This window comes from Lepidothrix coronata, unplaced genomic scaffold (assembly GCF_001604755.1).
Source record: "Lepidothrix coronata isolate B3197 unplaced genomic scaffold, Lepidothrix_coronata-1.0 Scaffold46, whole genome shotgun sequence".
In the NCBI taxonomy this organism is placed as follows: Eukaryota; Metazoa; Chordata; class Aves; order Passeriformes; family Pipridae; genus Lepidothrix; species Lepidothrix coronata.
In genome coordinates, this window is record NW_016690226.1 from 50,988 (window position 1) to 61,028 (window position 10,041).

A 10,041-nucleotide genomic window follows, 5' to 3' on the forward strand; every position below is an offset into this window, starting at 1 on the left:
AGAAAATAATCTCTCCAGAAAAGGAATGGTACTCAAAAAGTTTGTTAGATTAAAAGCTAAAACAGCAGAAGAGTTCCTGGGAGGAACAGATTAATAACAAACAAGACAGCCACAGATCCCCATGGATTCACTGCTCTACAAATGACCTCACCCCTGTGCAGTGTGCCAAATTCTGCCAGATTGTTACCAAATACAGAATCAGTGATCTTAAACTGCATTTAGAGATGACGATTGTGCACCTAGAGTAACAGTGGGTAAAAGAAGTAGGGTGACTCTCTCATTCAAGTCCCAAAGGCCCAGGGAAGGGAGATGAGTTTTTCTTTTAATTATAAGGACACACACAAGGTGTTCTGTTAAAGACAATAATGGAAAAGTGCCTAGCAGTAAAGACAGGGGCACTACAGAGTAACCAGTAGCACAGAGTATGAATGAATATACAGAAGAGGTCCAACTCTAAACACATTGGAAAACCATGGTCAGGGAAGATGCTTGTGTTAATGTATATACCTATAACAAATACAAAAGGCTTTTCTTCTGCTATATCTTGACAACATTTTTCTCACCTGCAACACAAGTAGAAGATTTTATATTTAAGTGTGGGTTTGTGTGTATGCGTGGCAGGGAGTAAGAGTTAATAAGTCAAATGAAAAAGCCTGGGGAAATTTGACCATTCTCTAGTGAGAGTGCCCCTTTTTTTCTGCAAGCACTGAATGCACTCCTTTCACACTATCTGAAATTATGGGTTGAAGTAATTAAGACAAAAATAAAGAGAATCAAATCACTGAGAAAGTCTTGTAATGCCAAAGGTTTAGTGTTCCATAACAGACTGGGATGACTCATCTGCAAAGCACTCTGAAATCCTCCTGCATGTTGACACAACTCCATTGTCCTGCTGTTCAGTGTCTGTGTTCCAGTTGTCACAGAAAATGAAAGGACAATACTCATTGTTATGTTGCAGCTGTATATTGTGACTGATTCATAGTTTCCCTTTGGGGGAGGAACACAAGCTGATCTTCCAGGTTCTCAGGCATTTGCAACACACATATGCAATTCTCACATATCTGAAGATGGTGAATATTAGACCCCACTTGCTGCTAATAAACCATCATTAGTGAATAGCTGATATAAGCTGTTATAGAATTGGTATGAATGTTTCAAGGTGTAAGCAAGATGAGGTTTTTAGTCTGGGAAGCCTCTTTTATTAGATGAACTGACCTGTTTGGAGGGAAAAACCCCACAACAGAAAAGCCTTTGGGAATCCAAGACCTCCAGGCTGAATGCTTTACAGCAGAACCTGAAAAAACAGTGTTGTCGCCAAATGAAAATTCTGTTTTTATAACAAGTTTGCATTTTTTGTACCAAAAAAAAAAAGCTTGTGTGGTTTTTCATTTCACTGAAGCCCCAATATTTCAAAACAAACATGACACCTGTCTGTCTGTCTTTCAACTGATATTTTTTGTGGAGAAAGCAATCCTTTCTAAATGAACTCCAGTCTGGCATAACATTGGAGAGCATGAGCCCTCTCTCTCATTTACATAAATATGTCTTTTATTAACTGTCAGTACAAGAACAATTTATCATGTAAGACATAAGCATCTGATAAGTAAACAAGTTGGATCCTTCACTGACATAACTCAGCAGATCCACGTGAGTTCAGTGGGTCAGCATCAGTTTACATCATCTTGAGGTCTAACCCAGAGACATGTGCAGGAACACAGGCCAAATACTAACCAGTTCTCCATTTCATTTTCCCCAGTTTTAGATGCCAGACAGCAGAAGGTAAGGGAGAGTGAGTCCATATACAGAGGTAATGTGTCTGGGTCTGTGCATGTAGACAAACTCTTTTATTAAGCCACTAATAAACATGGATACAAATAAAAGGCACCTGGGGTGAATGACAGACAACTCTAGATGCTGCTCCTCTGACTTCTTCTCTTATTGTTCGTCTCTGTTTGCTCGGGTGGCAGCCACATGGTTGCCTTTCAATAATTCAGGATCCGTTTTGCACGCATGGCCAGTCCTGCTTGTCGCATTTTTTCACCTGATCACAAGTCCATTTCTCTGTAAATGAAGCAAGGCTTGTATGGAGTTGCAATATCTTTTATTAGACTGGCTGATACTGAAGGAGGGGGATGGGAGGACAGTAGGAAGAGTTTGTGTGCCTGAAGCTTTATAATTTTCTTAATTGTATCAACTACTCTAACAATATCTATTACTTTCCCCAACGGCTCATTTTCCTGATTTCCTTAGATTGTCATGACTATCTTTTCTGCTATTTCAGTGATTCTACGTTAAATTTGTGTGAACTGAGAGCTGCATTCCTACTAAGTGCACACCTCCACTGACACCTATGTGCTGTTTTAATTACCTCTCATGGATACCACAGTTCATAAAGATATGGGAACAAAAAAGATTCATTAACGTTTGATTAAAGATTCTTTAAATAATTGCCTGTCGCTTCAGGATTTGAACCATTGATCTGACCATTTATACATGAAGATGTTAGCAGTAGAACTGTTCAAAAGTAGAGATCAGTAACAAAAATGAACTGAACAGTAAAATAACTCAGTCTGAGTCTCAAGCACGTTTTCCTAGTGTAATATGGAATACACCACTAATGGCCACTGTTCTTTGCAGTCTGACGTAGGAGAGCTTGCATTAGAAAGCTCACTAGCTGCATCACTTTTAATCCCTTCAGAAACATTTTTGCTTAAAAAATATCCTTTGCTTCCTCGTATGGCACTCTTTAAATGAGAGTTTCAACAAGTTCACCATCAGCAATGCCAAGGTGTTATCTTTGCAAACGTGGCTGTAGAATTATCATGGTATTTAATTAATGCATATAGAAGGTTCTGAAGAGTGATCCGAACTGCAGTGTCACACATACGTATAGGTACAAGCTACTGCAGATCTTTTGGGCAGCATAATCCCCCTTGGGGGGTTGTAGACTGTGATGCAGAAGGGATAGAAAAGAGCCAAAACAAAAATTAAGGATGTTGTAAATATCAGTCACCTGTGTTTAACAAGGCAAAGGTCTCTTTCTTAAGTCTGTCACTTCCATCTTTCCTTCTCCTTTTCTTCTTCTCACCTGGCCTAAGTGGCATACAGAAAGGAGTGTTCCTTCCCTTTCCTCTGAGCACCTCTTTCTCAGTCCTAAGCACTCTCAAAACAAGAGACTGTCCCCACAGAGATCAGTCCTGAGAGTTTAAACTTATCACATATTTCAAAATAACAAGGTTTGAGTTCATTCATTAGGGTGCAATTGCTTTGTGTTTCCAGGCTTTTATCTGCAACCATGAAGGATGGATGCTTTATCAATTTTTTAAAATGTTTATAAAGAAAGCTGAGGATCTCCTTTAACATCTCAGTGGTTTAAGAAGTGTGAGGCAGCAGAGATAACTCTGATTTCTGGGGTCTTGACTCCCCCTTGCTTTACTTGTTACACCGATGTTCAGCAGAAGTTAAGATGCCAGTAACAATTTACATGTATCTCCCATTAGCAACTCTGAGAAATCTCTTGGATTGTCCTTTAGGTTTGTTAAGGTTTATTGTTTTGTTCCAATCCTATCTCTTATTATGTATGAATATTTATACATAGATTTAATATATTTTGCTCTCCTGTCTTTTCTCGGGTTATATTTTTTTACTTGGTGCTTTCCATTTTGATTGAGGTGGTGACTAGATGGCCTCATCTTCCTCTTGGTTCAAAGAACAATTCATTATTTGCTCATGTCTGGGGAATGAATGCCTCTGTATGATATGTTGGGAGACAGGGATAAACATCCCTTCTGGCTGATTGATAGTCTTATTAAAGATTGCAGTAGGTGAAATAATCCCCTGTAGCTTCATAGGGGTAAGATCCCTTTCTCTTTTCCCCTCGAATTGGCTTTAGGGCATGCTTGGGACTTGGCTTATGCTCTGTCCAATCTTAGAGCATTACTTAATTAGCCTTTATTGAAAGCCATTAGCATTGATCAATGGTGGCACACACTTTTTTTATTGAGGAAGATGACCACAGTGTTTATCCACTAAAAACTTGCAAAAAAAAGTTAAATTTGATAATTTGTTGCTATTCTTGCTGTCATTTTATAATAAAATTAATTGATGTGCAAAGATTTTGAGCTCTTAGTTGTCATCTGCAATATGCAGGAGGAGGAAGAAACAGCAGTGATACCTTGATTCCTCAGTTATGTATTCCTTGCTTGAGTCTTCCACTTTGCTTCCATATTGATCTTCTCTTAAGGGGCTTCTTTGCACATTTTCCCATCCTGTGGTCCATCACTGGTTGCACCCTTGACACTGTCAATGCATTCAGCCTTGTCCTCTTCCTCCTACTGCCCTCTTACCTTCTCCCACTGTACCCTGTCTGCAGGAGACAACCATCTGGACTCTGCCTCTCTCATACCATAAATCCCTTCTTGTTCATTTTTTCCAGGAACATTTATCATCCAGTCCCCTCATCGACTGAATGTCCTTTTTAAATTAATAATTAGAGAACAAACAAAATGTGTACGTAGCCTGCAATGTGTTCAGCTATTGTAGCTTTCTGATCCAAAGCATGTGAAAATCAATGTGGACCCCTCCCTTGATGCTACAATCCTTATCCTTCCTATAAAATGAACTTTTTTTTTTTTTTGCTTGTAATGCACTGCTACAATCCGTACAATAAATTAGATTATAATTCCCTCATGGGCAAGGACCTGTCTTTTTGATATGCCTGTGCATTGTTGATCTCATAGCACATATGCATCTTTGCACATTCTCACCTCCTGCCTATATCCAGTGCACCAGGATATAAGAATGAAATGAGAATAAAAGTGGACAATATTTTTCTAATTATTAGCATGCAGATAAGCCCCTTTAATTAAGGAAATTATATACCCTGTAAAAAAAGAAAGCTTCTCTGTCAGACTGCAGTCTTGTAATGGTTTTGTGTTTGTGCAATTAGGACCAAATCTTGAAGCCACCGAAGCCAATAGTGGCCCTTAATGGGATTAATTCTTCATTTGTGGGGTGATGGGCTAGATGATCTAAGAGGCCTTTTGCGTCTTGCGCTTCTCCAATCTCTCTCAGGGTAGATGACACATAATGGAGAAGACAGCTGTTTTTGAATAAACTGCATTAAGTGTCCACATATATTTCCTAATGCAGGTTAAAAAACCCCCACCCCTGTCTCTCTGCTAGTGTGCATGGCCCTCTTACAGAGCGGGTCTCTCCTGTGCTGCAGACAGTGTATGAGCTCGTCAATACCCTGCAGGTTTCTCGGGGGTATGTATCTCTGTATTTCCCGAGATCCTCTGGGAAAACTCCGCAGCTAACGCTAATCAAATTGAACCACTGTCAAGACTTCCTGCGAAGCTTCGAGGAAACATTTCTGAATATTAAAGGTACAGGAGAGGAGAGTTAAAGTTGGGGGAGGGGGGCAGGACAGTTTTAGAGCTTAAGTGGATTACATAGATCCATAACCCAGTTATGGGTCCGTGGACTCGAGTGAGCTGTTTTTTCCCCTCCTCTGGCTGTCTGCCTGTCAGATAGTTCCCCTGACAGGCAGGCTTTATTAACCTCCCCCAGCTGGCTCTCTCAGCATTTCTTATTTTCCAGTGCTTGCATCCCCTAGCAGCTCATCTCAGCCCTTCTCATATCTCTAAGCTCCCCAGGGTCCTTCCTTTAGCTGCACCAGCTGTCAGCACCCGTTGAAGTCCCCTCACTAGCCCACTCTACCCGCATTTACCAAACCCACTGACTGGTCTCTGATCTCTGCCCATGCAAGCCCCAGGGAGCCAGCAAAGTGTGCATGGTTTAGCTCAGACCACAGGACCTACCTTTCAAAGGTAAACTGACTTACTTCTATTTTAAATAGCTAAGAGGGCTAGCTTAAAAACAGATGAGCGCTTGAGCATCAGTGTTTGCTGGTATGAAGGAGTTGCAAGTGCCTAGTGCATCTGGGTGCTCTAATATTTCCACACTCTGCAAAAAAGTTGTGTGATCATGAGTTAACTGTGAGTCTGGTTGTTGAGCCTGAGCCCTGAAATGTCCCCTCAAGACTGAGGTGTGAGCCTGACATCTGCTGGGGACAGCATCCTGCTACAGAAAATGCCAGGCCATCCTTCCTCAGGGATGGTCTCCCAGGAGGGATGGTGGCAGGGAAGCTGCTGCCTGAGGCACTCTGAATGGAATACATCCAGCCTGGAAGAGGCAACATAGACAAAGGACAGGGTGACCCAACCACAGCCTGATATGAGGTAAAGGCTGAAAACCCAATTTACACTGGAGGGCTTCAGTCCCCCAGGAGTGAGACAGAATTAAGACAGCAGCCAGACAGCCAACGAGTATACCCAGGGTTTACAATATCTGCATGGGTGTCCATGGCCATATGAGAGACAGAACTCTGTGTCTGCACTGACACCAAGCTGAAATCTGCTTTCCCTCTTTCCTTTTGAAGCATCCACCACTGTCACTATGTTTTTCCTTTGTTGACATATTTGGTGGCTTGCCCGAGTCTTATTCAGCCCTCTGGGCTTGACAGCCAGAAATGCTGCAGATAGACTCCCAAAGTCACTGCTTGGTGTCCGCCATTCGTGCGTCTCTGTGTCTCCTTTCTGTCCTCAGCCACAGCCTCCTTCTCTTCCCTCCCCTCCCTGCCACTATGACGTATCTGTATGGAACTTTAGTCCAGTCATACAGGAAAGGATGATATCCAGGGCTGACTGTAAGAAAGTCATGTGTGAGTGGCTCAAGGACATAAAGAGTGATGGAGAGTAGAAGAAAGTGCCCCTTGGTCTGATTAAATACTGATCTGATGCCTTAAAACTGTGCTGCTGTATTGGCTCTGGCTTGAGTGCCGTAAAGGAGAGTGGTGGTGGCTAGGCAGCATCCCTGGACATCTCTCTGTCAGTGAGGGCATCAGGTCTTCTGCTCTGACCAGATGCAGACAACCAGCCAAGGCCCAGTGCTACCCCATGGTACTGCACAGGTTGCCCCTAGTGGAAGGTGCCCCTGCCCATGTCAGGGAGGCTGGAACTACATGATCCTTAAAGTCCTTTCCAACCTAAACTATTCTATGATTCTATGATAAGGGGCTGTGCTGCTTCTGGATTTGCATACAGTTCACCCAGTACCAGTATAGGCACTCTGGGTCATGATCTAGGGGGTATATTAAAAGGAGGGATACTAGGCAGTGTGTAGACAATATGTTAGCTTGGAGGTTTGTTGATAGCAGGGCTATCAGCAGCACCTTTGGGCTCTCTGCCAACACCTAAATAATTGGAAGTGTTACTTTCTCCTAAAAGTAAACCTGGCCTTTGTGCTGTTTAGTCACAGCATTGTATTTTTTGCTGACAGACATGAGCAGATAAAACATGTATTTTAAACCCTTGAGGAGAAAAAAGAAGTTGGCAGTTCTCATGGCTTTATCAGGGTTCTTATGACAGTGTATGTTGCTTTTTTTTCCACAAATATTCATATTCTAGAGGAATATGATGAGTTGAGGACCTCAGAGGTTTCATTAGTATTTTTAGAGTGAGGTTTAAGAGCTTTAGATATGGAGGAACACTAAGGACATGATGCCAGTTTAACCTAATGATTCAGAAACTATAAAGCAAATAATAATAAGCTAACACATCTATTTTTAAACTCATGATTTAAGCCACTGTCATGATTTTGATAGGGACTGACATGATTTTCCAGCATTGGGACTGGTAATAAAGCTTTTTTGTACTGATTTGAATGGAAAATCCTTTGAAAATCCTCCAGCTTGCTTGCCTTAGTCAATACTTAACAAGGACTCAGCCACAGCAGCGAAAAATATCCACCAGTCAGGACTTTTTTTTTGACTCTCTCTTTCTCTTCCCGCATAGAAAAAAAATCTGACACCTAATAGTCATGATTCATTGTAGTCCTAGAGTCCAGTCTGAGAAACTTGTGTGCAAGGATCCCTGTACATGGGAATCCTGGAGCTGACAACAGCCTCCCTGGAGTCTAAACACAGGGCAGGAGCATCCCTTTGTCAAAGGAGTTTTCCATAGGGCTGAGCATCAACTAAAGAGAGAAGAGGACAGACCTGAGTCGGGTCTACACAACTGGCTAGGGCTTGTGCTACAGTTATTCCATGTCCCTATAAAGTTGTCCTTTGACTGGGCAGGAGCTGAAGGTAAGATGAGCTTCAGAGATGCAGAGAGGGCCCCACCCCCCCGTGCCCCAAGCCATGGCACCAAGCCTCGGTGCAGCTCCTTCAGTCCCTGTGTGGGCACATGAAATTGCTTGTCTAGTGGCTGTGTCCGTGGAGGAGTGGGAGAATGCCAGCTGGTCCCTGTGGTATTTAATTTCTTCTCAGGAGCTGAGTAAGGAAAACGTACATGGGATGAACCAGCTGGAAGCAATAGAGATGAAGTGCCATGCCTACTGTCCCAGCCCGCTGTGCCCTTGCACTCTGGATCCAGATACCAAACCTGGTGGGAGACAACTGCTTTTTTATACCCCTAGACACAATCCAATGTTTTCCAGCTCATCAAAAGGGTTTGGGATCAACTGAAAGAGCAGTAGGCACTGAGTAAGGCAGATCCGTCTCAGTGCTATTTTGAGGCACTTAGCTTTCTGGCCAGCGGGTATGCTGTTATTCCTCTAATACAGGACAACAAACACATGGGGAATATATATGAAAAAACAGGTGACTCATAAGTGAGAATAGCCTCATTCTGTCATTAGAGGACGGTAATTTGCCACATATTTGTATCAACATTAAAAACATCTGCACAAAGCAGCACTGCCCCGTCACATGCTCTGGGCTGCACATGTGGCCACAGCTGCCTGCAGCAGGGGAGCAGGAGAGGGTTCACAGTCAGTCACTGTTTGACCCCAATTTCTTCTTTTTGTCTGAGGAGAGAAGAAGGGTGAATCCTGCTGCTTGGCCTTAAATCTGTCACCTGCTGCTTGGCCTTAAATCTATCATGAAGTAATTTGAGACTTTGAGTAGAACTTGGTCTTTTTTTCCTCATATTAAAATGGAAGAAGATGGTGTTTTATAGGTCTGTTACATCAGCAAGTATGCACTGATCTTTAAACAACGATGTGAATAGCCTTTTGTGCTACTACTGGACACAGAGCTGTCAGTAGAAAGATTACCTGAAATGAAATCTCAGACGAAAAGTGAATTGTGAATGGCCTTGATCAACTAAATAGGTGTGTTCACTCTGAGGACTGATAATAACACAGGTAACTGTTTGTATTGGGTTTGCGTGGCAAAGCTTTGGTAGTGGAGGGCTACAGGCATGGCTTCTGTGAGAAGATGCTAGAAGCTTCCCTATGTCCAATAGAACCCATGCCAGCAGCACCAAGATGGACCCACCACCAGTCAAAGCTGAGCTCATCACTGATAGCAGTAGTTCCTCTGGGATAACATATTCAAGAGTGGGGAAAAAACTGCTGTGCAACAGCATCCAGGAAAGAGGAGTGAGAATATGTGAGAGAAACAAGTCTGCAGACACCCAGGTCAGTAAATGAGAGGGGAGAGAAGGTGCTTCAGGTGCTGGAACAGAGATTTCCCTGCAGCCCATGGCCATCCCGGGCGGACCAAATATTCACCTGCAGCCCATGGAGCACTCCACAGTGGAGCAGGTGGATGCCCAAAGGACATTGTGACCCCATGGGAAACCCATGCTGAGGCAGGCTCCTGGCAGAACCTGAGGCATCATGGAGACAGGAGCCAATGCTGGAACAGGTTTGCTGGCAGGACTTGTGACCCTGTGGGGGACCCAAAGCGGAGCAGGCTATTCCTGAAGGACTGCACCCCCTGGAAGGGACCCATGCTGGAGCAGTTTGTGAAGAACTTCGACCTGTGGGAAGGACTCATGCTGGAGAAGTTCATGAAGGACTGTCTCCCACAGGAGAGACCTCACAGTAGGAGGCTGAGAGTGTCAGGAGTCTTCCCCCTGAGGAGGAAAGAGCAGCAGAGATAATGTGTGATGAACCGACTGCAACCCCCATTCCCATCCCCCTGCACCACTGTGGAGAGAAGGGAGAGAAAATCTCATCATAAGGCTTTTT

The 10,041-nt window shown here is 43.3% G+C and overlaps 1 long non-coding RNA gene across 1 annotated transcript; it reads right to left on the reverse strand.

The window, feature by feature from the left end:
- Positions 1–859: 859 nt before the first annotated feature.
- LOC108497259 lies at positions 860–6,637 on the reverse strand. Its single transcript, XR_001874727.1, has 4 exons — positions 6,560–6,637; positions 1,886–2,061; positions 1,216–1,294; positions 860–903 (listed from the first exon to the last, which is right to left on the reverse strand). It is a non-coding gene; the product is annotated as an uncharacterized LOC108497259 (long non-coding RNA).
- Positions 6,638–10,041: the final 3,404 nt, after the last annotated feature.